Source organism: Danio aesculapii, chromosome 5, assembly GCF_903798145.1.
Source record: "Danio aesculapii chromosome 5, fDanAes4.1, whole genome shotgun sequence".
In the NCBI taxonomy this organism is placed as follows: Eukaryota; Metazoa; Chordata; class Actinopteri; order Cypriniformes; family Danionidae; genus Danio; species Danio aesculapii.
In genome coordinates, this window is record NC_079439.1 from 13,183,415 (window position 1) to 13,207,220 (window position 23,806).

A 23,806-nucleotide genomic window follows, 5' to 3' on the forward strand; every position below is an offset into this window, starting at 1 on the left:
TTTATTTTTTGGAAATTGCATAACTTAACGTCACATGTTAAGTTTTATGTCATTAATATGGTTTGCTCCATTATGCAGTGATCTATTGCGCATGTGTGTGTGTGCATTGAAGAGCTGCTGAGCACAGTATAACAGCTGACAGGTCAGGAACACTGACGCTGTATTTCAGCAGCTGATCTGATGGCAGACACTGAATCAGGAGAGCGTTTTTCTCTCGTGCTTGAACCGCATCTGACAGAAGTATAACGGCTTTAACACACACCTTTCAAAATCAAGGTTGTGGATCACAAAAACACTCCGTAAGCCACTCAAAACGGTATTGACAACCATTTTCTGATCAAGATTAACCAGTTGTAAACGCTGTAAACGGAAGTTCTCAGCATTCTACCGGAAGACGCTGGTCGCTATAGCGGCCTTCATGCTGCAACGAAGAAAAAGGACTATATAGGAGCTCAGTGTCATTCAAACACCGTCATGTTAACATAGTAATGCAATAAACATTATTTATTAACATTAGATGTAATGTACATCACTAATGAGAAAAAAAAAGAAACCTATTATTGTAAAAATAGGGGGTCACCACAGCAGAATGAACCGCTGGAAAACTTATCCAGCATATGTTTTACACAGCGGATGCCCTTGCTGTGATGCGACAGCGCTCTGTGCCACCATGCCGCCCGGTTGCAGATTTTTAATGTGCCATTTTTACAGTTGTTTACTATTAAAAATCACTACCGTTTTTGTGCAGGACAGTGTACTTGTCAAAATTCTTCAATCACATAATTTAGTGGACTATTTTCTGCTTAAAGTGATGAGCGATCAGAAATAGGTGTTCACAGACACAATAGTGGAATAATGAAATATACCAGACTACACAGATTGATTAAACCCTTAAAGCTGACTATCGGTATATTTATTAGTTTATTATGTCATTTATTAGTCTATTAGCCCCATTCGTAGCTCTCAATAAAACTGGCCCAGCTCAAACAAGCAGTTTCTGACTGGCATATAACTGACTAAGGAAATAAAACTAGCATATATGTCTGAAGACAAGGCCCATGGTCTGTAACCTCTCAGGCTCAATGGTACGTCCAGCCCAGGTTATTATACTACTTTCTGATTAGCACAAGCTAATACTACATTGTAACATTGCCCCTGCTTACTTTTATATCACGTACTAACTTCTTTGTAGGATCAACTGCTGGCTCTGAATGTTTTACTTTTTCCCGTAAAGTAGGTTAATCAGATTTTCAGCCTTCACAACATTTGACGCAGGTCTCCTTCTCACATACTTACTGTTACGTTTGAAACCATATATATATGTACAGCACTTGTGGCATTCAGTCCACCTCACTACTTTTCCCTGTTGCTATAATACTACATACTAGAGCAAACATGAGCTACTGTATAATACTGCAATGTAGAATATCTTTCAATATACAGTATAATAAAATAGGTACATTTTCACACATGAGAGGAAAATGAGATAAATAACAAAGAGAACAATAGTTGGTGTGCAATATGCAACATGCTGAACTGCATTTAAAACAGCATGTCAGACCAAATAAATAAGTACAAATAGTAAAATATTAATATGAAAAAAATATTGCAACCAAAATATTTTGTGACACTGCAGGACTGTCAAATTAACTTGGGAGGGAACGTAATTAAAAATATTGGAAAATAAATCGAATTGAAAATTCTAACATTTAGTCACAGAAAAGTTCAGTTCTGTTCATTTTCTTAAAAATGTAAAGTTTCTGTTCAATCAAAGATTACTGTAAAAAGCATTTATAATGATTTCTATTTTAAATAAATACTGATGTAAGGAATCCTGAAAACATTTATCACAAACAAATATATATATTTTCCAAATAAAGTTAAGTTGAGTACACTCCAAGAATTACTTTTGATGCTTGTTCAAACTACTTAATTAAAATGAGTTGGCACCACACAACGCTTAATTTTTTATGTTCAATCAACTTAAATTTGTAAAAATGATTTAAGTTAGCGATTTGTGTTGCGACAACATGAAGGAATTATGTGGAACCCAGCATTTTTTTCAGTGTATAAGTGTGCTTTCACATCTGTAGATTGATTGCTTTGTTTTGAAACAGGGATTAAAATTGTTGCAATGTTTATTTTTTGTTCTTGGTGCAGTTCGCTTTCACACGGCAAAGTTTCTGAACAGACCAAAATAGGTTAAACAAGTCAGTGCGAGTAAACGCACTGGTCTGTTTAGAAACTTATACACTGTACAAAAATGCTGAGTTCCACATAAGTCCTTCATGTTAATCATTTTTACAAATTTAGGTGGATCCTCACATTGATCAGTTTTACGGTTTATTTTGTCCCGCTCAGTTGTCATGCGTCCTTATTTTCATTTTTGACAATGAGCAATAAGACAATATAAGTGAAAAGCTGTGCTTTAATTTTGAATGGTGACACCCACAGACATCATCACCAAATATAAATCAAAGGTAAGACTTTCTCATACTTGGTCGTTGACTAGAAATATGCATTATAGGCTTCACATTATAAGGAGAAATAACAGATAAACCAAGACTGCAGTTCAGTCAATTTTCCTAACGGATAAACAGCTCTCATTAATAGTTAGCATGCTTTCACTTTCATATTTAACATGGATCACATTTACCGGTAGAAATGACATCCCGCCTTATTCATAATTCTCTCTTCATATAGCCGTATATATGGCTATTACATATCCATAATACACTGTGATATAGCTGGTTGTTTAGTTCGTAGGGATCGTATTGCTTTTTTACTACCATTGATACACTCCAGAGTTTGTTTCAATCGAGTTTTGGTGCGGATCCGAGCGCAATTGCTTGATTCACATATGCCAAACGAACCGCACTAACTGGGGAAACACGCCAGGTTCCGAAACAAAAGTCTAGGTGTGAAAGCACCTAAGAAACTTCCATAAAAAAACTTTTAAAACATTACCACCTCCAGCTGTTTTACCAGCAGTGTACATTATGAACAGTGTTGGTTAAGTTACTTTTAAAAAGTAATAGATTACAAATTACTGACTACTACTGGAAAATTGTTATCTGATTACATTACTAATTGCTTCATGTAAAAAGTAATCAGATTACTAATTACTGTAAAGTTACTTTTAAAACATGTAAAATATACCTATAAAAATACAAAATATATACTGCAGCTCTTTCAATAATTCAATATTCACAGAAAAACATTACAATGGGTTGATCACAGCAGCTTGACATTCAAAATACTTAAAGAAGTCATTGAGAAAACTGTATACCTGTAACCACTGACATCCATAGTATGCTAAATCACTGCAGTGTTTGGGTGTTCTGTGTTTGTCTGAGGCAATAAGTCTACCGAAATGTGTATATTCCTTACAAAGTATGAAACTGATCAGTCAGTTCTTGTCACGTGACATGGTTTTCAACTCGTGCACCTGGGAAATGCCCAAAAGACGCAATATGTAAATGGCCCCATAAGCAGCTACGCTTCTCTTCACATACCAAAGATACCTTCTCTCTCAATCCTGCACAAAAATCAAATTTAGCCTGTTTAGGCTGAGTTGGGCCTCTGTGTTTTTGGGCGCCGGTGTCCTCCTTGGTGACGAGTATTATAGAATGCTTTCTATTCAAGTGGTTGAACAAGTTGCTGATCGAGTTAAAAGTAGTCGAAAGTTCTTTAGAGACTGGACATAGACTGAATTTCACAGCAATATTTTAGTTTTTACACACAATGAAATCAAAGTAATGTCTGTATTTCCACTTGAAGAAGCAACCAGTCTTGTCAACACAACAGCCACTTCAGCTCGCGTTCTCCAGCAATTCAAATGCGCATGCTTATTAACTGACATTGCAGCGGAAAACGTGATTTAAAAGAAGGATCTTTTTTCTTCTAAAAGCTGTATTTGTAATGTATTTATAACGTTGTATATAGTAATATACCTGTACATACACTTGTCAATTTGTATATTTGCATTCAATACTTACTTCTATTTTTTAGAATATATTTATTATCTGTTTTTGTCCTGTCTCTGTAATCCTGTTGCACTGTAGAAGCTCTGTCATGAAAACAAATTCCTCGTATGTGTGAACATACCTGGCAATAAAGCTCTTTCTGATTCTGATTCTAAGTAACACAATTACATTGACTTTAGTAACTATAATCAAATTACACAAATTTAAAATAATTTTTTACATCACTGCGTTCCCCAAAAATGTAATTAAAATAAATTTAATTGAATAAAGTGTTACTGTGGAACGAGTTACAACCAACTCTGATTATGAGAAATGACATACAGCATCATGTGTCATCTACCCATCTGTATGCCAACTACGTACTATAACATTTGTGTCTATTCTTAAACAGAAGTAGACAGAGTTGAGACACTGTGAAAAAAATGCAGGCTTCCATACAACTCATTCATGTTGTCCCAACACAAATACATTAAGTTAACGTAACTAATTTAAGTAGATTTAACAAATAAAACAAACCCCCATAAAATCTCCAGAATTGGGTTGTTTCAACTCATTTTAAATAAGTAGCTTAAATAATCAGCAAAAGTCTTTTTTTGGGTATACATAACTCCATAAAGTAAATCTAAGAGCAGTAATATTGCATGCCAGTGTTAAGAAAAAAACATTGGCTCCCTCAGGATCTGTATTGATCCTGCAGACTCATTTTCTAGCCCTGCTGTTTCACCAAATCGCTTTGACAGTTGCAAGTTACAGCTCTACTCACAATACTGCAATGTAGCAGCAGCAGCGCTGGCTGCATTATAACAGCAGCGTCTAAAGCCATTTCATTAAAACCAGCAACTCCAAACAGCCCGCAGAAGCATTTTCTGTCCTCCTAAAAGCCTCAGGGGGAAAACCTACATAAGCACAACTGTCCACAGCAACTGACGCTGTTTTATCCACACAGCTGATTGACAAAAACAACGTACCTACTGTAGGATCATGCCCGTCTCTTATCCATCCTTCTGAATAGAAATGTCCCGTTATGTCATGCAGTAAATTTGACCGACTACTTCTCAGGACTTGTAAGGTTTGTCCCCTTCCCACACCCACAACCTCCCCTCCGCCAACACACACACAAACACACATACACACACAGACACGTTTATCACCTGGACTCTGACTGACAAGCGAGTACAAAGGCAGCGTCACACAGCGATGTGTGTTTAGTCATGACATGAGCACTATAGATGGTTGCAGGAATTGGATGTACGTGTCAGCATTTACACTGCAGATACATGAGCTGGTTTATCACGGTGTAAATCATTCATTCGTTTGCTCAATTAAAAGCTAAAAACACAGTGAACAACAGAGTTGCTGTGAGCCATTCAGAACTGCACTGATTTATTGATTGCTTTGAAGGAAACTAAAAAAAGGCATCTTCCTGATTTTAACATTTCAGTGATGAAACTTATATGGAACGGTAACACTTGACAATAAGGTTGTGTTAATTAATGTTAGTTAATGCATTTACTAACATGAACAAACAATGAACAATACATTTATTACAGTATTTATTCATGTTAGTTAACATTAGGCATGGGAAGATAACCGTTTTTAAGGTATAACGCGGTTTGAAAAAGTCAAGGTTTTAAAACCACCAAAGTTTTCTGCTATAGCATTCCTAAGGTATGTGTAAGATTTTTTATATACTTATTTTTAAAGACAAAAGTATCTCCATCAGAAAAAATAAACAAAGATGCCATTTTAAATTGTACAGAAATCTGTGCTTTTGAAACTAATGAAGACAGCAGAAGTCGATGATTCATTTGAATTATTTAGCCTGACATATTTACTGCTGTAAAATATTTAAAATGTTTCTCAAAGTAAAATATATTGTGTTCAAAGGGGAAAAAAGTTTTAGTTTTTTCAGGGTGTCCGCAGAGTCTTAAAATGTCTTACATTTCAAAAACTAAATTTAACCCCTTAAAAAGTATTCACTGAAATATGATGTTGTGGGTCTTAAGTACTTTTAAACAGGTCTTAATTTTTGCTAATTGTCCATGTAAAGCTATGGCCAATTGGTACAACCAACAAATCCATCTAAAAAAACTTTTTATGAACTATTTAGCAATATGGTTTAATTATCTTCCTTGCATCCTTACAATAACATTTGTTTAACAGTTCTCCATGTTTTTATGCATACATTTATGTTGTGCAGAAATGTTGTTTATTATCACTTTTAAAACGTGTCTTTTTTAAAACGAAAGGTTATGCATATATATATATATATATATATATATATATATATATATATATATATATATATATATATATATATATATATATATATATATATATATATAACCGAGTTTGCTTGTTTTAATATTTTAAATATTTGGCTAAGAAATAACTGAATTCAAATTTTTTAATGAGGCAAGTAAAAAAAATCCACTGGTTATCACAAAAAATTATTAGCGTTTCGCCATATAAAAGTCTGAAATTTCATTCATAATAGTCTTAAAAAGGTCTTTAAAAGTCTTAAATTTGATGTGATGAAACCTGCAGAAGCCCTGTTTTTACCCAGATATTTAAAAAAAGAATATCTTTTAGAGCAGTAATCACAAAACCGTCAAACAGTGAAACCGTGATATTTTTATCCAAGGTTATCATATCGTCATAATCTTATACCGGTCCATGCCTAGTTAACATTAGTTAATGAAAATACAGTTGTTCATTGTTAGGTCATGTTAACAAGCATGAATTTGGATGCTAATACTACATTAGTAAATGTTGGACTATGATTAATAAATGATGTACAAGTATCGTTCATAATTAGTTCATGTTAGTAAATGTGACCCAATCTTGGCTGAAAGCTTAAAAATACTAAAGTCTTGAAAAAACAAACAAGCTAATACTGGATCTGGTTTGACTAACATTCAGACTGTTACATATTTAAGACTGATCCTAAAGATCAAAAAAACAATGTGCAAACCTGCAATAGTCACATTGTAGGATCTGCAATGTTGAGTTGGGAATTTAAAATTCCACAAATTCCTCCCGACACACAAATCAATATCTTATGCAAGGGAAATGTGGTTCCCATCCTGTCTATATTGAACTGTAGTTTGCAACATTAACTGCCGCTCTACCAAACGGTTCACCATGTTTTTACTGTTTTAAATAATGACTTAAAGTAATGTAAAGAATGACTGTTTTAAATAATGACAAAAATAATCAAACAAACGTAATCCTGTTGCACTACTTGATTTTGGTTTTATTGTAAAAAAAAAAAAAAAAAAAAAAAAACATTTTCAATGAGAATCTGAAATATTTTATGGCACTTCAAAAATAAAATGATTTAGTATTTCAAAATGTTTTATTTTGATTATGTTTTTAAATGAATTGGTCTTACGCTTTATATTTTCATGTTATATGTATTAATTCCGGTACTTTTAATATAAAACGACATATCAACTATTTGGTAGAGGCTGATATTTTAGAAATTATGGGATGTGTTGAAAAAAAATGCATTGAGTGTGTTAACTAGCTCCATTAGGAGTTAAGAAATGCAATCCAAACATCTTTTTCTTGGTGGGGTAGTTAAAGAGTTAAGCCTTTGATGCAAAAACTCTCATGGGTAAACATGTTGTCTCGTATTGTCAGGAAACTGACTAATTTGTACAAATCCATAAAATTTAATTCATAAGAAAACAATTTTTCAACCCAGGCTTATTTTGAAAATGTACCGCTATATACATTTCTGAAGAGCGCCAAATACATCCCGGGAAAGTACATTTCTTTGCAGTTCTTGTTTTCACGAATCCACCAGAGGGCGCTGTGTATGCTTTTTCACATCCCAAATTTCTCTAGCGAGTGCCAATCACGCCTGCTGTTCTCGCATATTTCCACCAGAGGCCACTGTCGACTGACTGACCGATTGACTGATAAATAATAAACTGAGTAATCACATTACAGTTTGTTTTAATCTAATCAAACCGGAACACACTGAACCCTTAGAAGAGCAAGATACCAAAGTTTGTCATCAATTGATATATGCGTTTGAACTCAACATTTCTCGTAAAGGTCATGTCCACTCCACACTAATACATTTTAGTTTAAAATGCATATTTTCTCTCCTTTCATTTTAGGCAACGAAAATGTATCCTCTTGATACATTTTTTTAGTGGTCTTTTTTGAAAGTGGTCTTTTTTCATCATAATGTAGACTGTGAAAATGGAGACTTGTAAAAAGAATGCCACATGAGATGCAGATTCAGAATAATAAATATCTGTAAGTTGTTTTTTATTTTGCAAACAATTAAAATATTACAAATGAAGACATTAGCTTGACACGATCTTTAGGCATGCTTGTTATTTGAATGTGATGTCAATCCGGCAACCTGCAATTGCGTCATATTGTCGAATGAAGCCTGGTAACCAAAACCCTATCCAATATTTTCCATTTGAACAGTGATACCTAGTTCAACCACTAGGTATCAATTCTACATATTTGACCTTTATTACCAAACCAGGCTCATTGTAGATACGTACCCAGGTCTACATTCCTGGGAACCGCGGAATACGTACCCAGAGCTACCTCTACTTGCAGTTTTTGTTTTTCGCAAATCCACCAGAGGTCGCTGTGTGCACTTTTTGATGATCTCAAATGCCATGTGCACGTTCTCTTCTTGTGTAAATCCACTAGTGGCCGCAATATACATTTTAGCCGATCAGCTTGCTATTGACTGACCAACTAACCCACCCACCTTCTTTCCTAAACCCAACCGATAGTGTTTTCAAAACGATCTAGTAAGCAAAAGCTGTCACGTTTTATTCATATATAATAAAACGCGACAAAAAAATCATATATATATATATATATATATATATATATATATATATATATATTATTTATTTATTTATTTATTTATTTATTTTTTCATTTTACCTGGTTTCTGGAACTACTCTTTGCCAGACTTGAACACTGTCATCGCGATCCACTCCACTCTGCATTCCAAGTCCCTCTGCATATTTGGCAAGTTACTGGGTAAACTGGTAACACTGTAAAAAAGCCGTCAAGCCGTCAATACAAAGGTAAGTGGTCAGCGGTACCGTGCAAAAAGAAACTGATGCTGTTGGCGGCATCATACCACCCTCATATCGTTTGTTTCACAGCCAGACGTAGCCCCATGTACAGATTTGTGGTTTCTCAGAAATGTATACCTGGGTACGTATCCACAATGAGCTTGTGTTGTTTAATATTCATGTGCAGCACAGGGACGAAAACGTTTTCTGTCATTTCAGTGTGGATGAACAACTTTGGGAAATTATTTGAAATTATAGTGTGGATGAAGAGCCTTTTTATCAAGATTAGTGTAGTTTCAAGAACATACACTGTAAAAAGCGATTAGTTGACTTCATTTAATGAACTAAGTGCATAATTATAAACATAACAGTTCCTAGTAAGTTCGAAGTAAAGTCAACTTTTAAGTCAACTAATTTACTCACTTTTTTATGTAAAGTAGCTAACCGCTTTTTTCAGTGCACTGTAAAAATACTGGGTTCCATGCAATTCCTTCATATTGTCTCAACACAAATCCATTAAGCTAACTTAATTGTTTTTACAAATTGAACATAAAACAATTAAGTTATCTCTACAAAAATCTCAAGAATTGTGTTGATTCAGCTCATTTTAAATATGTAGTTTGAACAAGCAGCAAAAATATTTTTTTAGTGTGAAATAATGGTGGTAAATGTTCTTGAAACCACCAAAAACTCTACAAAATAAAACTTTTAGAAGGATCATTTGAGTCTTAACCTGACTGGAAGATGACATTTTTGTCAAATGCAGTGTAGTCAACGCAAAGCAGGGTTGTACAAGTTGTCAACAGTGCTTAACTAAAAAGTGTCTTCTAGTTAAACATTAGGCCATTTGCCCTGATCTCAAGATGATAAAGTGTCCCCTGATCGAAGGCAGATAAATCAGAGGGCGAGCACTTACAACAAAGCAGAACCGCACTTAATGTTTGACAACCTTCACCCCTGCTCACTCCATGCAGTTTCCATCCACTGTACTTGTCTGTGGATTTATTCAACAGCACCGCAGTCACTGGTTGTATTGCAGATGTTTGATCAACATGCTTGAGAAATACAGGCAAAGCATCAGAGCATTGTTGAGTGTTTACACCAGAACACACTCGGACAAGTGCCCTCAGTCAGGAATCAGGAAATCATGTGCTGTCAGCAGTTGCGGCATAAAAGTTGCAACGTTTGCACTTGGATAAATCATTTAAAGACTGAATTGTCAGGAAACAGCATATCGATTTCTCCTAATTATATTGATTTATGATATATGCTGATCATTATTACCTGCCGTGATTCATAGCTTCTGCATATTTCACTTTTCATTCCTTTTCATCAAAATTGTATTGCTGTGAAGTAAAATAAATGGAAATAACTTAAAATGAAAATATTTAATAGTCAATTTAAAGGCTTAACTAGATTAATTAGGCAAGTTAGGGTAATTTGGCAAATCATTGTAAAATCGATGGTTGGTTCTGTAGACGATCGGGAAAAAAAATTGCTTAAGGGGCTAATAATATTGACCTTAAAATGTTAAAAAAATAAATAAAAACTGCTTAATTAAATTAAACAAATAAGACTTTTTCCAGAAGAAAAATATTATAGGAAATACTGTGAAAAATGTCTTGCTCTGTTAAACATTTTTTGGCTGAGTATTTGAATAGGGAGAAAAAAAAATCACAGTGCTAAGAGCTAATAATTTTGACCTTAGCTGTGTATACATAAATATATATATTCCGCAAAATGCAGAAATTTTTTCTTTCCATTTGTATGCATTAATAAATTCCATAACACTCTCACCAGTCCTAACTCCTTATTTGCGTCTAATACCCCAGTTTGTCACGGGGGCATGAATGAAATGTTCATGAAGGCGTGAGTGAAGGTGAAACTGCCGAACTGCAGTTAAAGTCACCCAAAATTACAGGAAACTCTTACATGAAAGCACTTAACGTAAACACCTTAATTATATTATTGTCTATTAAGGTTAATAACTAGATTACGAATGTCCATGTAAACGTACTCAATAGTGTCTTCGAAGTAAGTGAAAGATCCAGAAGGGCATCCTGCTGATTTGATTCAGAAGGGCACCAGTCAGGTATACATCCCTGCTAAAATATCAAGGTGAAAGTGATCATAGCTTGCGTAGAATAGACCCAGCTCCCAACACAACTTTAAGAATAGATTAACGGCGATATTTTTTTAACGCCCGATAATAGTCTTGCGTTAATGCAGCATGTTAACGCCGATAATGGCCCACCACTAATGTATTCAAGCACATGTTTTACGCAGCGGATGCCCTTCTAGCCGCAACCCATCTCTGGGAAACATCCATACACACTCACTCAAAATACGGACAATTTAGCCTTCCAAATTCACCTGTACCACATGTCTTTGGACTGTGAGGGAAACCGGAGCACCCGGAGGAAACCCACGCGAATGCAGGGAGAACATGCAAACTCCACAGAGAAAGGCCAATTGACCCACCCAGCCGAGGCTCGAACCAGCGACCTTCTTGCTGTGAGATGACAGCACTACCTACTGCGCCACTGCGTCGCCCCTATATATATATATATATATATAGGGGCGACGCAGTGGCGCAGTAGGTATATATATATATATATTATATATATATATAATTAGGGCTGCTCGATTGTGGGAAAAATCATACTCACGATTATTTTGGTCATAATTGTAATCACGATTATTCAAACGATAATATAGTGGTCAAAATTATTCGCCCTTCTGTGAATTTTTTTTATATAAAAATATTTCCTAAATTATGTTTAACAGAGGAATTTTTCACAGTATTTCCTATAATATTTTTTCTTCTGGAGAAAGGCTTATTTGTTTTAATAAACCAGCTAGAATAAAAGCAGGTTTAAATATTTTGAAACCTATTTTAATACCTCAATATTATTAGCCTCTTTAAGCAATATATATTTTTGATTGTCTGCAGAAGAAACTACTGTCATACAATGACTTGCCTAATTACACTAATTAAGCCTTTGAATATCACTTTAAGCTGAATACTAGTATCTTGAAAAATATCTAGTAAAATATCATGTACTGTCGTCATAGAAAAGATAAAATAAATCAGTTATTAGAAATGAGTTATTAAATCTGTTATGTTTAAACTGTGCTTTAAGCATCTTCACTGTAAGAAAAAAACTTTAGCTGCAAAAGTCCTTCAGTCAAGAACAGTGAGGGATTTTCTCCTTTTGTTGTTTGATTACTAATAAAAACAGGCGGCAGCAGGAATATTGCTTGTTGTTAAGAATAGTGCGGCTCTGATATAGTTTCTCTTTCACCTTTCTTTTGATTCTCAACTTGTTTGTTTATTACACAAATGAGAGATAATATGCACAATCACTAAACACCGTGCTCTGACACAAATGTGCATGTATTTGACCATTAAATCGCTCGCATTAAGATGGCGTAAGATGTGTGTGCTCTGCTCGTCTCCGAACCTGTCCAAGGCTAAGCGCGGCGCGCACACACACAACAACATGTGCTCTTTCACGCTTTTAAAAATATGAATGATTCGAACGTATATCAATGAATGTTGCGCATCCCATGTTGCAAAAGTTACATTACAGTACATTCTTTTAGTCATTTTCACATGGAACTGAGCTTTGCAGAGCAACAAATATGTACAACTAGAAAGGGGACGGTATATGATGCAATAATCGTTTATCTCGATTAATGGTTTTTCATAATCGTTAGAAGCCGAAATCGAAAACGAGGATGATATATATATATATATATATATATATATATATATATATATATATATATTAGGGGTTGCACCGACAAGTCGACTTTAATGTTCTGCCATGACGCTTCTTGATTGACGTCAACTACTCGAGTTGTGCAGATCACCTTGTTTGACCTGAACTACATGACAGCTTTACACATGAAGGTGATTCACTCAATGAAACTGCCCTCGGATTATTTAAAGTAATGGATGAAAAAGTCATGTGATTGGCTGTTGCGACTCTGCGAAGCGTAGATGCTGTGACATTTTGTGAGTGAACAGTGAAGCGCGCAGTCGTAGAGATGTGGCAAACTTCATAGCATGTGTAAATATAATTCCCGGTAAACATGGTGAAGATGTGCAGCGAGGAGACTAATAACCATCTAATCTAATAACCAAGATGAGCCAATAACCGTGAAAAATGCCTGACTTGAGCAGGATTTTGAGCAGCTTTTTAACGCGCACCATCATAGTGGTAAAATAGGTGTTTGAGCCAGCCTAATCTCATGAAAAAACATAAGTATTTTACATTTTGTCAGTTTAGTGGCTAATTTATATTAATTCGTATGAGTTCAGTCTTACAAAAATGTACCATTTTCGAAGGGAGGTCTGGCTCCAAATTCCGCCCCTAAACCCAACCATCATTGGGTGATGAACAAATTGTACTGAATTGTACTAATTAGATCGTACGAATTCATACTAATTAGGGGCCGATCACACCGAACTCACTTTTTGCGTTGAGAGGCACCTTTTTTGAATGGTTTACTAACAGCAAAGTCAACTCTGAGCGGAAAAGAGTTACGTCACTTGCGTCTTTTTCATTCTTCCTTTAAAAGAAAGCAGAGGCGGGGTTTCCGTTGAGGTCCTTGCAGTGTTTGTGTTGTCAAGACAACAACAGAGACTTTTGAAGATGGAGGAGAGACTTGTGGTTGCTGTTTTGAGTTATCCGATGTTGTATGACTCACAAATCTTGAATATCACAATATTATTAAGTATTAAAATTATAATAATATCAACAGCAGCACTCTCGGCTGATTCAGTCATTGCCTAGTGACATGAAAAAGCGTACTGCGCTTCTTGTTTTCTTGTCAACAAAAAAGGTAGTGCAGTGCGCCTTGCGGTTTTGTAACGTAAATTCGCATTCGGTGTGATCGGCCTACTAAATCAGAAAAGTAAGAATTGCCGTGAGAATGCGTTGTTTAAGCAGGACTCTGACAGTGTAATAAGGCTTAACGTTATAGCCTAGGCTTTGTTTTTCGTGCATTATTTTGTTATGAAATAACATCACATAAATTTGTGTGCTGATGACATATGCATTACCTCTGCACTAACATATGTTATTGTTACATACTAACTAAAACCTGCAGTGATCAATGTGTTGGCTGCATTTATTTAGCACTAAAATTAGCCCGTGCTAATATTTCATTATTAACTTGACAGTGCAGTTGTTTTGGTCTAAAATTAGTCATTGGTAGGCCTCAGATTTCCACAGATTTTCAGCCCATCATTGAGTCTATTGATTTAGTTGTGTGTAAATGTGTGTAAATTTATATTTATTCAGTTTTTAAATAGATTTTAGTAATATTATTGACAAATATAAAATGTTTATATGATTTACTTACAAAACAGTTTGTAAAGTAATATTTTCTGTCTTTTAGTAGATATATGGTAGATATATTATATAGGAGACTTGCTTTGTTTACCAAATAATTGGATTTACATTGTAAGCATTAAATAAAAGTGTATTATTTTTTTTATTTAACATATACCGATAAACCCAAAATCATTCCACATAAATCCACAGATTTTTCCCAATATTCTGTGCAGAAATGGCAAAAAATGTCTGCAGATTCTGTATGGCCCTAGTCATGGGTAATGTTGCATTGTTTTTGCAAAGTGTTATGAGCTGTCTAGCAAATTGTGTTTTATTGATGATGTCACCAGCGACTAGTTGACGTCAACTCAACTTTGATAACATAAAAGTTGACTTCCAAAAATCTAAAGTTGTTCAACCCCTAATACCCCTATATATATATAAATATATATAAGTATAAAATATCTATAAATTATATTGCGAATCACTGGTACAACCCTTCCTACTCCCCAAGAACTGTACTTATCCAGAGCGAGCAGAAGGGCTGCCAAAATCACTTTGGACCCCTCACACCCAGCACACTGCCTCTTTGAACTTTTACCTTCTGGTCGACGCTACAGAGCACTGCGCACCAGAACAGCCCGACACAGAAACAGTTTCTTCCCTCAGGCAATCCATCTCATGAACACTTGATGATAATTATTGTGGAACCAACATCACTACTTGTCATACACTTTTATACACATATACACTTATTTAACAACACACTTTACATGCCAATTTGCACATAACAGCTGCATATATAACGTTGTATATAGTAATAAACATGTACATACACTTGTCAATTTGTATATTTGCATTCACTACTTCTATTTTTTTTTTAATATATTTATTATCTGTTTTTTGTCCTGTCTCTGTAATCCTGTTGCACTGTAGAAGCTCTGTCACGAAAACAAATTCCTCGTATGTGTGAGCATACCTGGCAATTTCTTATTCTGATTCTGATTCTGAAAGTAATTTAATCTATGAAGTAATTTAATAAATATCTGCATTTTTCACATAATGCCAATTTTAAAAAGGACAGACAAGAAACAATTTGCTAAGTAATTATTGCATTTATTTGAAGGTACCAATCCAATGATTACTCTATCTAAAAATAAGAATTTACCAAAAATATATAGATTTTATGACACATTTTCCAAAAGAATAAAAAATATAAAAATAGCATGAAACAAAATGCAATGCAATGCAATAAAAAATGTTTAAAATAAAACATGGATAGCCAGGAATGGCAAAAAAAAAAAGTATATTAAAAATCTATTTCAGTTTATAGGTCTAATCTTAAGTTGCATCTTTGGTAATTTTTTGTTTTTGAAATTTAGGAGAAATATCAGAGACAAAGTTAATTCTTCAACACAATAGAACAGAGTATTTCCACAGCAATATCACACTTCTTTTCAGCAGCCAGTCCGGCACTCAATTGTCCCTCCGTGGACCCCTTAAAAACAACATCTGAGCAATAACATTTTTCTTTTAATCCCCAAAACTACAATAGCCGTCTGGAGTTGTAGTGCGATGGAAAGAGGCTTTTGTTTGACTTCAGTTTATCACTCCGAGCTGGCACAGGATTATTACAGTGCAAATGAAATTCAAATATTGGCTTACAGCTAATCAGATTCTTCATCAAGAACATCAAGGACAAACAAGAAACAAATATCACAACTCCAGTGGCGTTCGGTTCTGACTTCTTCTGATATTTGATGTGTTTATTCATGCTCATTGAGTTCAGCTGAAAGCAGTGTGACTCGCTGTAAGTCTTTTCCATTATCAGAAGTTCACTGGAGTTCAGAGCTGATCTGCTTGTGGAATTTAGACGCTAACCTTTAGTACATTGTGGGTTAAGGCGCAGACTCATAATTCTAGCTGTTACTTTGCTAGTTTACTTTACAAGTCAAAGCAAATGGTGCTTGAAAAGCGTTTGGTCAAAATGTTCGAATGTACTAAAAACTTTTTTTTTTCTGTATAAATGCGAACCACTGGGGAGAAATCAACAGAAAACAAGCTGTAAAATACCATTTTCAACTAAAACTGGGAAAAATTTATGCATTACAGTGTTTTACCGGCATAAAAATGCTATTTTCTTGAAAATTTTACTGTTGTTTCTCTATAAACGTGAAAAACGTGACATGCACATGAGTACTGATTGTTCAGTCTCTACCTAGTCACAAGTACCAGACAACCAAAATAGCAATTACGGAGTACATACACAGTGTTGTTAGTAGTTTTTAGTGTATTGTTGTAAAAGGAGATTTTTGTTTTACAATTATACAGTCTATACGAAACTTAAAGAAAACTAAGAAAGAAAGAAAAATGTTGCATTTGCTTTCGTCTTGTAAACACTCTCAGCTTTAATACTATGAGTAATCTTTATATTTATATTTAAAAATAAATAACAGTGTTCCCTCTAGGATTTTTTCCAGCTGTGGCGGCAGGCCTTTTTTTTACACCGATCTACCAACTACCTGTGGCGTTATTTCAATGGCAAATGTCGTGAGCACAGTATTAGAAGTCAAGATCGCAAGTAATAGCCTACGAGCATGCAGATCTCTTTGCTTGTGCGCGATTTTTTCTGCTTGTGCACAAAACTTCTTGCACGCCCCCTCAAATATATAAGCCGCTTTAAGAGCGCGCAGATCTTCTTGTGCGCTCTCAAATAAACGCTGCTGAGGTGCGATTTAGTGCGTTTATGTAATGAGTATGTCTCCAGTGTTTATTAGATTTGCTAGGAATATTTATGAATGCCTCCGGTATTAATGAGTCCTGAAATAAAGTAAAACAGCTATACGTCGTGTTTGCTGTACTCACACACCACGCACCTGTCACAGTCAGCCAGTCAGTCAGTCAGCACGTAACCTTAAAGCTGTAATGTAGCCGTGGCAGGATGAATCTTGGCATGGCGCCCTCCATGGGAGAATGAATGTAGCGGAAACCATGAATAATACTAAAGCTCAGCAATACTTTTATATCTGAAATATGCAAAATATTGACCAAAAAACTGGTGTACAAACTTATTTTTATTAAGAAACTGAATAAATTTATATAAACTGAATAATACTGAATACATTTGAAATGCAGAAAGACTGATAGCATACTCCAGTAAACTTTGTTTTACAATGAAAATATCGATATTTCTTGTCTTTAAAAGACTATTTCATTTTTTCCCAGGCATTCAGGATTACGGACAACTTCAAATAAAATGAGTGTAGGTAACTCAAAATTTACTGAAAGTTAATTCTACTCATTTGAAAATAGTTTTGAATTCAGTGTTGAAGGTAATGAGGTAATTAAATACCTCATTACTTCAACTTAAATGGAGTAAGTTCACAGTACTCGTATAGATTCGTTTTTTAACTCAAATGGATTGTTGCAATCTGTTTCCTCAAACGGTTCAAGTTGCCTTAACTTATTAGGTTTTACAGTACTCAGTTGGTTTGAGTTCTCTTCATTTATTGGGTTTTTCTGTGCTCAAATTGCTTCATTTACTCAAATGGATTAAGTTCACAGCACGCATTAAGATTAGTTTTTGAATTTAAATGGTTTGTTGCAATCGGTTTCCTCAAACGGTTTGAGTTACCTTAACTTTTTGGGTTTTAGAGAGTATATATTTATATAAAGATTACACTAATAACCACTTAGAAAAGTGTTTAAAGATGTGTTACTAAGATGGTTTTGTTTTAAAATATATGCATATACTGATATATACTTTTACATTATAAGATAAAGTATTTAGGTACAAGAGGTACTTAAAGTTAAGAGAACTGTCACTAGGGTGATACTTTTACAAAAAAATTACTTTTTAGCTACTAATATAAACTCTTAAAGTACTAATTTGTATTTTAAGATGCCAATATGCATTGTTAAAAAATATCTGATAAATAACACTTTCCGTAATTTATGATTCTCGAGTGTATTATGGATTGCATTATGGGATGTTGATCTTTGATAAAAGTGACTTTTATTGACATTTTAGTAGTTTTTAATTATATAATGTATAAGGAAATAATATATAGAGAAATAAGTCTGTAAAATAACAGAAAATGTTCTGGCAGTTTGTTACAAGGTTTTTGTACAGTAGTATAAAACACCAACTCAGAGAGTATATCACTTTAAACTATTAAAAGTCTTCATAAACATCACTCTTTTTCAACTTTTTAAGGTTAAAAGTTGTCAGAAGAAAGATCAAGGTCTCATATTGCAATTCAAGAGCATAAATAATAAAAAAATTTATAAAAACATGAATCACAAAATGTGGAAAACTGTTGTGTAATTGCAGTTTATTACAAGCTTTAGGTACCATGACTTACAACACCAACCCAGACAATAAAACACTTTAGACTATTAAAAATGTTCATAAAAGTTACTTTTTGCCAACTTTTTAAAAATTGTTGGGAGAAAGATCAAGGCCCCATAATGCAATTCACAAGCATAAATAAATAGGGAAATTCCAAAAATTTAAACATGAATCACAGAGAACTGCAAATTTACGCATATTTTTTTAGACTCTTTCAGGTAACTTTTGTAACTTTATTTCAGAGACTGTAAAGTACATTTTGACAAAATACTTCCTTATTAATAGCTTTTTTTCTCTCTTAATTATCTTGATGATCTTAATCTAACTCTGCAATCTAAAACTGATAACAGAAAAAAATACCAGCTTTGAGCTTAGCATACCCGGAAATCACACCATTTTTTATTTCTGATTGTAATGTGAGATACTAAAAAACGAAAGCTGAGAAGTTCCTCCATCATCTGACATCTCAATGCACCATGCTTTAAAATTCCTCAAATCTGCAGAGGTCTACTGTACAGTACATGGCCAAAATCCATCCTCACACGTACAGAACTTTATCTTATCTGCTCGCAGAAGTTCACCAAATCTGATAAGACCCCGTTCCGTGTGCTTGCAGATTACAATCACAATTGCATAACCCTATCAAACTGAGAGGTAATATGTACTCACATAGTCCAGTCTAAATCAGGTGTATGCAGGAGTTTTCAGCTCAAGGCCAAAGGTGCGTAACCCACTGAAAGAGCACTAGGTATCCAATCTAGTGTTATCAATGCTATTATTCCTCTTGCCTATGGAGAATTCCAGAGCGCAGCACAATCTCTTCTCATGCCTCCTCCTCACGCTTTTACTGCAGTAGCCCAAGATCAAGACACAGTCCCACTACAAACCTCTCTCACACACACACCAGAACGCTTGTAAGAACTGCTAACACTCTCTCTCTCTCTCTCTCTCTCTCTGCTTTTGTGCTTGTCTTTCATAAACACCCTCTCTTTTTACCCCCTTCTTTCTGTTTTACTCTCTCCCTCTCTCTCTCTCTCTCTCTCTCTCTCTCTCCCTCTCTCTCTCTCTCCCTCTCTCTCTCTCTGGCGGAGGTTGGGGTTTGCAGCAGCAGGACTCTTGCCAGTAACTCAGCTGTATGCAGTATTGATGGAGTTGCTCAGGGATGCTAACACAGCATGAATTTTCCCAGCGCTCCACTTTCCCTTTCACTCTTCATATCCCCCCCTCTCCTGCACCTCCGTCTCTCCTCTTTTTTATTTGTTTGTCATCCTCTTAAACTATCAATCTGCTTCCTTTGGCTGACCACTATCTAAATCACACCGTTCCTGTGATCTTCTTTATTCTCCTTCGATTTATTGAGCTTGTTCTCTTTTAGTGTCGTTTTAGCAGATGAAATCCTGCTGTTGTGTGTATTGCATGCGTTATGTTTCCCTGGAGATGGTCTTTTTGTATTGTTAGTGGTCATTAGTAGCGTATGTTAAAGGTTTTGAGATACGTCATGTAAAGTTCTTTTAATTGTTCACTTGAGAGTAAAGAGAAGTTTGAAATACCCAAGCATTCATTTTCCTTCGGCTTAGTCCCTTTATTCATCAGGGGTCGCAACAGTGGAATGAACCGCCAACTTTTCCAGCATATGTTTTACATAGCGGATGCCCTTCCAGCTGCAACCCAGTATTGGAAAACACCCATACTCTCTTATTCACATACACTACGACCAATTTAGTTTATTCAATTCACCTATAGCGCATGTCTTTGGAATGTGGGGGAAACCAGAGCACCCAGAGTAAACCCACACCAACATGGGAAAAACATGCAAACTCCACACAGAAATGCCATTACGCTTATTTCACGCGGCCGCCATTTTAAAGAACCTAAACTCACGCTTGAGTTTAGATGAATGTAGATATATTCTGAGAACTTTCCTCTCAATTACAAAACAAACACAACATGTGGATTTCTACTGTGTGTGTGTGTGCGTGTGTGTGTGTGTGTGTGTGTGTGTGTGTGTGTGTGTGTGTGTGTTACAGATTGCTCATTCATTCATTCATTCATTCATTTTCTTTTCAGCTTAGTCCCTTTATTAATCTGGGGTCGCCAGAGCGGAATGAACCGCCAACTTATCCAGCATATATAAAACATGCAGCGGATGCCCTTCCAGCAGCAACCCATCTCTGGGAAACATCCATACACACTCATTCACACACATACACTATGGACAATTTGCCTACCTGTAACACATGTCTTTGGGGGAAACCGGAGCACCCGGAGGAAACCCACGCGAACGCGGGGAGAACATGCAAACTCCACACAGAAACGCCAACCGACCCAGCCGAAGCTCGAACCAGCGACCTTCTTGCTGTGAGGCGACAGCACTATTGGGGTGTCAAAATTAATTGTTTCTTTGGTGCACCGCGATGCAGATGCGGACAATTCGGTATCGGTTCAGTAAAAATCATAACCGGTTATTATGTACTGACATCATTCATCTCATATGCGCTCTGTCGCAAGGGAAGCGAGCGTGGATATTTACAACACTACCGGTGCTAACTACTTAAAAAACAGCAAGCAAGCACGCGTGGCGTGTGTGTGAGTGCGTGCGCGTGCATGCGTGGGTGCATATGTGTGTGTGTGTGTGTGTGTGTGTTTGTTTGGTGCTGTCTATGTTTGTGTATGTGTGTGAATGAGAGACAGTGTGGTACTGTGTGTCCATGTGTGTGTGTGTGTGTGTGTGTGTGTGTGTGTGTGTTTATACGGACAGCTTGTTATAGCCACGTTTTTTTTCTTTCTCAAGCGAACAGTTCACGCAGCCCCATGTTTTATTTGAGTTGACTATGAAACACTTTGAAGAGATTTTGTATGAAACAGGTACGAATGTACAGAGATCTTCATAATCCGTCCATGCATGATCACAGGGATAACCAGATGACCAACAATTCTGGGCTAGAAATTGCAACAGTAGTGGCAAAGGAGGAAAGTTTTTGTTCAAAAGTTTAGAAAAACTTGAAGGATAAGCTTGTTAAAACCAAAAGAGGCCATGGAAAAAGTGGAGACCCATTCGGTTTTAATAAACAATTACAGAATATGTTTTTCCTCCATTCATAGGTTTTACACTGATGTATATGTCACAATTTTGAATTTAAAACAATTTAATATTTACAAAACTAAAATTAGGTCACAAATTATTTCTTTGAAAACTGGAAAAGAATATTTGATCGGTTTACAATATACTGATGACCTGTTTTTCTAGGCTTTATTGGTGATAATGGTCAAGAATGTTAGACCATTATTCCCTTTTTAGCATATCAGTAGAGGACAAACTAGCCAGACAGTAATGAATTGTTGAGTGGGTTAAATAATAAACAAAAGTCTTTAGTTTTTAGATTTTTAGTAAGTGTACTTTTTCTGGCTTTTATTCTTGCCATAATAAAAATATATATATATTTGTATAACAACCCATGTTCTGTTGTCATTAATATTTTAATAAACTTCAAAAGCTGGAACTGTCCGAGATAAGAACAAAAGCAAGTGATGTATTAAAAAAAGAATCTTGAATGGTTACAAAAATCTTTTTAATCATTCAAATTATGAATAAAAATAATTAGTTTAAAAATCTTGATAAATATTATTAAAATGACGAGGTTCAGGAAACTTCCTACTTCTCTGTTTATTCGACTGAATTTACGGTGAGTTTCTTTGACCGCCCCCTGTCATTTTAAAGAATATCACAAGGTCAGATGCGTCACGTATTAAAAACATATCCGTTTCTTGAGGTGCACGTGCAGTCAGTGGAGGTCCGTGACACGGCACCAGACGAAAGTATAAATCAAGCTTAACACGCACCGAGAACACTCAAATAACTGCATTAGAATTAGGGCTGGGCTGATAATCAATATTATATTGAATCATGATAAAATTTATGTCAATAACAATGATAAGCTTTGGACTTTTTTAAACTCAATATTAATCTAAGAGCCAATCAAATTTGCATCAATGGGAATATAAAAGTGTATCTCTTTTATTGGAGATGTTATTAGAGATATTAGAGATGTGTCAAATTTTCATCCACTGAAAATTTATTGGGGGGAAATGGTATGCCATTTAATGGACCCTCTAATTTTTGTAGCTTCAGTCATTGTTGGGGTACTCTTCTAAATCTGGAAGCATTAACAACTTATATCGAAATATATATTGTTATGGTTCAATATGGAAAATAATTATCAAGATTGCATTTTTGCCATATCGCCCAGCCCTAATTAGAATGCTTAAAAACCGCTTAAAATATTTTAATAACTGCAAAATAAACAAAAAACAGACGACACTCTAGCAACTACAGTACATGGCGACTACATAAAAAAGCAACCCCAAGCAGACCTTTTAGCAGTGTACTCAGAGCATTACAACATGCTAAAAACCCAATTAGAACTACATACGACAAACTAATATCAAGCAGACAACTGCATAGCAATGTCTTAAATATCTCTCAGAACACCCTAGCAACCACCCACTATGCTTAGCAACCACCCGTAATATCTATATTTATCTTTTCTCTGTTGTGTGTTTTGACTGCCTTTGTAAAATGGACAAAGTAAAAGACAGGCTTCTCACATTGTAATTATTAGTGAGAGTCAAAAGGCTGCGAGAAGCTCTTTCTGCTGCACTCATCACAAAAGACAAGCTCTCTGATTTCATATTCATTAAATATGTTGTCGGATAAGAGAACAATTTGATATTGAGAAAGGACATGCTACATTTCAGGGGAGAGTCACTGATTCAAGTTGTGCTTGCCAATTAGATTCAAATACATCTAATTATCTGTCAAAGAAACGGTTATAACAATTCATTAAAGCAACATTCCAGTTTTTTACAAGTCTGCTAGAGTTAAACAGTTGAGTTTTATCATTTTTGAATGCATTCAGCCAATTTCCAGGTCTGCACTTTTAGCTTAGCATAGCATGAATCACTGACTCGAATTAAACCATTAGCATCTCGCTCAAAACATTCAAAAAAAGAGTATTGATAATTTTCCTATTTTAAAGCTCGACTCTTCTGTAGTTACAT

General features: G+C 35.2%; 1 protein-coding gene across 3 annotated transcripts in view; it reads right to left on the reverse strand.

The window, feature by feature from the left end:
• Positions 1-19,671, reverse strand: part of LOC130228898 (apoptosis-inducing factor 3) — a 68,838-nt gene extending 49,167 nt beyond the window's left edge. For 2 of the 3 annotated variants that reach the window (XM_056457397.1, XM_056457395.1), the window contains exon 1: positions 19,418-19,671. The gene's annotated coding sequence lies outside the window, so the exon portion shown is untranslated. Of the gene's footprint in view, positions 1-4,954; positions 5,036-19,417 lie in introns of those variants that run through there. The other variant, XM_056457396.1, reaches the window with a different exon arrangement.
• Positions 19,672-23,806: the final 4,135 nt, after the last annotated feature.